Below are 6,344 nucleotides of genomic sequence, written 5' to 3'. Positions count from 1 at the left end.
AGGGGACCAGTGAGGGAACAGTAGAGCTTGCCTGCTTGTCCCTAGCGCACCTTTCAAGGAATTCTTGTGTGAGACTGTGAGAAACTCCCACTGTGGCAATCCCAGCAGTAGTCCACAGTAAGCTCTGAGTCTCAGTTTTCCCCTTAAGTTAGCCTGTCCCATGCAGCCCCTGAGCTCAGCAGTCATCTCCACCCCCAAGGTCCATGGCATCACCACGGTTTTTCCGAGGTTGCCTGTGCAGTCCTCCACCTTACTGGTCTGGTTGTTCTGCCTAATTTTTTCTTTAATTCCTTGGTTATTGGAGTTCCATGCAGTTTGATTTTTTGGCACTTTTGGTTGTTTATTGATTTTAGATTGGTTGTTATCTTCCTTTTGGTTGTGCAAGGAAGCAAAGGGTTTCTACCTATGTGTCCATCTTGGTCAGAACTCTCCTGAATCATTCTTCAAGTAAAGCTTATTTTAAATGGTGCCTCACATGAACTAAAGCCTTCTACATTGAAAAATAAGTTTGCGGCCCTGGCTGGCGTAGCTCAGTGGATTGAGCGCGGGCTGCAAACCAAAGTGTTGCAGGTTCAATTCTCAGTCAGGGTACATGCCTGGGTTGCAGGCTATGACCCCCAGCAGCCACACATTGATGTTTCTCTCTCTCTCTTTCTCCCTCCCTTCATTCTCTAAAAATAAATAAATAAAAATCTTTAAAAAAAAGAAAAAAGAAAAATAAGTTTGCATGTGGGTAAACATTTTTTAATCCACAAATTAAAGGAAAATGTCTTTTGGTCAAAATTTATTCACATATGATTCAATTTCATATGTAAATGAACTCTTTTAAAGTGTGTTTAAAGCTGGAAATTAAGCAAATCTGGTGGGGGTATTTTCTCCCCTCTCTATAGGAAAAAAGGAAAAAGGAATCTTGTCAAGGCATCCAGCAAAGACAGAACATTTAAATCATCTGTTCCATGAACTCATTAACATGTGCGTGAGCATCTGGAGTTGTATGGCCTGTGTACTCTAAACTGAAAGTCCTACTCACACTGTATCTGGAAAATGAGTCATCAAAAGGAAAAGTACTGCAAAATGTACCCAGCTTCTTAAAGGTCATGGAAAAAAATCTTAAGTTATCCTGAACACAAAAAAATTGGCTGGAAGCTGAAAAATGCAGGATTTTTCTCTGTCAATTTTTGTCTCCTTAAACACCATAGAATCCTAAAATACCTCCATCAGATGCATCTGAAACAGAAAAAACAGCATTGTGCTGGCCTTGGTGGGCCACCCTATTTCACAGAGAAGCGTGCAATCTCTTGTGCCACAGTTGGGGAAAGGCACAATTTTAGGAAATGCAAACAACCTGGAAACCCACTGACCTGCAGATAACCTATTCAGGAACAATGAAACATGAAAAAAAAAGGAGATTCTTTTGGAAAAGTAAAAGGGAAAAGAAGCTTTTTTGAAAAGTGTTTCCATATTTCAGGAACTAAGTCAATGAAATCTCAGATGTTTCAGATTTCTGCCTTAACAGGTCTGCTCTGGTTTGAAAGCCTTGGTTAGGTGATTTTCCCAGAGTAAATAAGTAACAAGGAAGTGAAAGCTCACAGTGTGGCCCTGAAGTGAGAAAACCCCCTCCACCTAGCTCAGCACAGCACACAGAGAAGTAGTGAGTTCTTTCACCTCAAGGGCACAGAGGCTCCGGATCAAGATTCTTTGCCCATCCCCTATAAATAGTAGTAATGATACCACCAAGAAAACTAGTATGCAGCTGGCAGACTTTCCAAGATAAGACATATTCTTAAAGAAAGAAGAGAACAATACCTAATATGTGCAGACCGCATGTTACAGAACAAACAAGGGGGTCCTGGGACGATATACTATTATTGAAAAAAAAGCCCCCAGGTCCGTCATGTCCGCTGCCAGAGGAAAGATGTCTCTCAATGCCAGAGATTCATGAAAAGGAAAGGAAACGTTTATTTAATGCTATACAAACTTAAAGTAGTGACCTAATGTCTTTATTAAAAATCCTAAAGTCCCTTAAAACACCCACAAACAGACATAGTCCTTCCTTCCTTCCCCCTTTGCCCAGTCCAGAGTACCATATCTCAGGAAAGGAAATAGAAGTCCATGGCTCAGCAGTCCTCTGGTTATTCCCAGTTAGTATTTGATCTCAACTGGGAGACCTCCCTGGGTTCCCGGCACCCTCAGCTAAATCGCCGGGATCTCTGCTAAAACCAGGTGGTGGTTCCCCCTTCTAAAGCTGCGGGGGTCCCCTCTCTGGCAAAGGCACATGGTCCTCTCTCCCCCAGGGCCACGGGAGTCCCCACTCTGCCAGAGCTGCATGGTTCTCTCTCAGGGCTGTGATCCTCTCTGCACTTCCACAGCCGCATGGTTCTCCCTCTCAGGGCTGCGCATGGTTCTCCACTCTGTCAAGGCCGGGTGGTTCTCTCCCTCAGGGCCATGGGAGTTTTCACTCTGCTAAAGCTGTGTGGTTCTCTCTCCAATGGCTGCTGCATCTCAGTTTAAATCCCCGCGCCAATCTTCCTCTGCAGCCCCATTTCCGACTCCTCCCACACTCAGCTTCACATGCCAGAACTCATACCCTTCCAGCTTTACTGGACTGCCATCATGAGTCTGGGCAGGTGTGGCCCCAAGTCCTGGAGCCAATCATCTCCAAGCTCCCACGCAGGCGCTGTAACTCGGGGGACCTGCCCCCCAGTTACATCTTGGTGGGGAAGTTACTTCCATTCCCCTGGCTCAGAGCATGGCCACAGCTATTTAACATATCTAAGTGACCAGCCAAAGGCTATAGATATGTTAAATGACCACACCAGAGGTTAGCTGCAAGGCTGTTGCTATGAGAAACAGCTTTCAAAGGCCCTGCTCCACATGTCCCTTCCCCCAGCCCACAGCTGGGGAATGGGGGTGAAGACATCTTAAAATCTCCTGGACACCTTAAGTTCTGGACCCCATTTCAAATGCCCATTTGGGGTCCCCCCTCTTGGCTGCACCCTGTAACACGCAGAGGCTCAGATCTAGGCAAAAGAGGAGAAGGCAATTCAACTATGTGTGAAGTCCTGGCTGGAAGCCTCCCTCTGCTTCAGAGAAATGCCAGTGGCCAGATGACCATTCATCTGAATTTCATTCAGAACAGAAAGTATTTGAAAATCTATTTTCACATTCAAATTGTGATAACCTATAAAAGCAGGAAACCTTTGATTTCTTTGTTTGTTTGGTTGGGTTTTTTTTCTCTTTGTCCCTAATACAAAGGAAATTCTTTTAAAAATAAGGAATTTAGCAAACTTTCATCAAGACATTAAAAACAAAGTGAGGAGGGTGGCTCTGGTCCTCTGAATAACAATCTTAAAGAGCCAGTGTTGTCTCTAATTCAAAATGAGAAACAAAAAATTTGTAGAAGTCATTTTACCAAACAACTATTTACAGTAAAAAATGAGGACAATGAGAGAACAAAGCAAACATTGGACAAAGAAGTACTGGCTGCATCCTTGGGGGCCAAATACAGCAAGACAAAAGATGGAGTAGCTTCCTTCATGCTGTCCTTTGTGTGATAGAAACCCATCGCCATTGACCCCCTCATTTTGCCAGGTGTTTATCTCTAGAGAGACATGTGTGGAAGACATGACTCTACTCAGCAGTTGACCCAAGAACAGCCCAATGCACTGCCACCATCACTGAGTGGGACCAGGGCTCAGATTCTTATTGCCTGCCCCTCCCTTGTCTGGGAAACTGGAATCTTGAAACAGCCTGCCCTTATACACCTATCCACACCTCACAAAGCTGTGATCTGCCTGCAGCCTTAAAGGATGGGCCCTTAGGCATACTTTCCTATTTTCAAAGAAAGATAAAAGACCATTTTATAATCTAGGAATTGCAAAACAGAAACTTTCTGAATAACATTTTAAGTGAGAAGCACTATCAAGTCAGACAGAAAAAGGAGAATTTATGCTCACTTGAAAATAATCCAATGTTTACATTCTAAGTGGTTTATATGTATCTGTCGGATATTTTGTGTGATCAATACATAAACATCAATAAGACTCACTATAAGACTCACTTCTATAAAATTCAACCCACCATGCCCACTCTTCATTAGTGTTCTAGAAGGATTTAGGGGTTGGAAAGCCAAGCTTAATGATAGAAAATCTGATCACTTCAGCTTCCTCTTTGCTTTCATTACCATCAACTCTAAAATAAGGATTTTTCCACTCACAGGAAAATCATTAGTTTCCGATACTTGTCTGTTCAAAACCTTTTTAACCTTACAAAAAAAAAAAGAAAGAGAATTAAAGATTAAGAGAATAAAGGCTAAGAATTAAAAACTCATCACTAAATTCCAGCCCTTCCTCCTCCACCCATCTTTCAACTTATATTTTCTTCACTCATTCAAATAAAATTTCCAAAATTTCATAGATCACAGGTTAGTTGACAAAGAGCAAGAGGGAAGGTAGATAGAAGTCACCAGGCTTTGTCAGATATCTGAGAAACAAGCCCTTCTCTGTCACACTATTAGATTAGGATTACACAGCTCCTTCTAAAAACCACCTTGCACTCACAGCCAAAATGGATAGGTGTCTAAACCAGGCGTTGTTTTTTTTTTTTTTTTTTTAATCCAACTGCATGTCATTCTAATAACCCTGGGGAGGCAGGGGAGGAAATGACTTGGACTATGAAACACAGGCCTCACTGAAGACAGAAAAAGTCAGGGAATGTTTTATAGAAGGTTCATAATAAAGCATTGTGGCAGGGAAGATTAGCTGTGCAGCCTCAGGGGGTATTGCTGTTGAAAGTGCTGGCTAATTTGCTGTTTTAAGTGCCATAGACCTAGGATGTCAGAATTCATTATGCACACAGGGGCTGTTTACTGCCTCATAAATGTATAGACAAGGAAACTGTTGATGAAAAAAAAACTTTCCAAAGCTAAAAAGCAATCATTCATTCATCAGCTCTCTAAGACCCGTCAAGTCCCATCTCTAAGAATTTCTCTGGCCAAAAGAAAAGTCTGTGTCCTCAGTAGTAAAAACCTTCCTCATTCTATTTTGAATATTTATGCCAAATCCGAGCCACAATTTGGTCAGAGGGTGTATCTCTAGTGGAAAGATACACACAAATCAATATCCCTAGTGGCTGCAGTCAGCAGACATTCAGACATGGAAAAGGTGAGAGAAGGGGAAGGAGGAGACATAATGGGAAGAGAGGAAAGGGATCAGAAACAGAAGAAAATCACATTTGATCCTCTTGACATAGGGCCCAGGGGGCAAGAGGAGGGAATGCAGACAGCCCCACATCAAATCTAATTCTTTAAAAATTGGTTTATACTGACAATGTTTATCTGTCTCTACCATGTGCTGAATGTTGCACTGCTACTAGAGACACAGCACCCAAAACTGTGCCCAGTACATAGTATGCACTCAAAAATATTTGCTGAGTGAACAATGAACAAGGTAAGTGCCTGCCCTATTCTCCAGCCCAGAGTAAAGGTAATAAATCCAAGTGCCACTCATCTGAGAGAAAATGTGTGTGCATTTCTGCAGTCCAGTGAAGGAGCTATGTTATTGCACGAGCTTTGGGAAGTGTCTCCTACTCCATCAAAATGTTGTCTATTTGCTAAACTAATAAATTATTACTGAACTTCTCCCCTTTATATGAGAAGCTGACTCCTCACATTCAACACACATTTCTGGTTCTTTAAGTCAAAAAACAAAAAAGTATTCTTAAGATAATAAAGACTACATTTGTCTTAAATTCGAGGCCAACATAATACTTGGTGGTGAAATACTAGAAACATTCTTATTAAATCATGAGGGAAATAAAATACCTACTGTAACCAATATCATTTACTGTTGTCTAGCCAATGCAATAAAACATGACACAGAAATAAGAGGTACAGTGTTTTGGCATCATTTCCTAAAACATCACCCTTGGAACACAACTTTTCTGAACTGTTAAACAGAGCTAAACAGTGTCTGTGTTGTAAGACTTCTCAAAGCCTTAAATATCCTGACACTTATTATGAGTTTCCAAAAGAGAACACATCCAGCACTTCCCAACATTATGAACATTGTATTGTTTGTTTGTTTGCTTTTCTCAAAGAATTTGAGAAGTCTTGTGTTCCTTGAAACACTCTTTGGGATACTCTTACTACATTTATTTCTGACCCTTAGATATTTTAATGTATGTATTTAGTTAAATATATTTCTCTTCTGAGAACTAAAACAGTAGCTAAGAATAAGGACTTTAGTGTCAGAAAAATCTCAGTTTAAATCCTATACCAGCTACTGACTAAATGAGGGACTGAGGGCAGGTCTTTTCATCTTTCTTGAGCTTTGTTTTCTCCTCTG

The 6,344-nt window shown here is 41.4% G+C and overlaps 1 long non-coding RNA gene across 1 annotated transcript; it reads left to right on the top strand.

Annotated features, from left to right (window-relative positions):
* Positions 1–878: 878 nt before the first annotated feature.
* LOC118500452 lies at positions 879–3,133 on the top strand. The gene is made up of 2 exons (XR_004903010.1): positions 879–1,826; positions 3,011–3,133. It is a non-coding gene; the product is annotated as an uncharacterized LOC118500452 (long non-coding RNA).
* Positions 3,134–6,344: the final 3,211 nt, after the last annotated feature.

This window comes from Phyllostomus discolor, chromosome 5 (genome assembly GCF_004126475.2).
Source record: "Phyllostomus discolor isolate MPI-MPIP mPhyDis1 chromosome 5, mPhyDis1.pri.v3, whole genome shotgun sequence".
Classification (NCBI taxonomy): domain Eukaryota; kingdom Metazoa; phylum Chordata; class Mammalia; order Chiroptera; family Phyllostomidae; genus Phyllostomus; species Phyllostomus discolor.
Note: the sequence above shows the minus strand (reverse complement) of the source record. Positions and strands in the feature narration are given on the sequence as shown.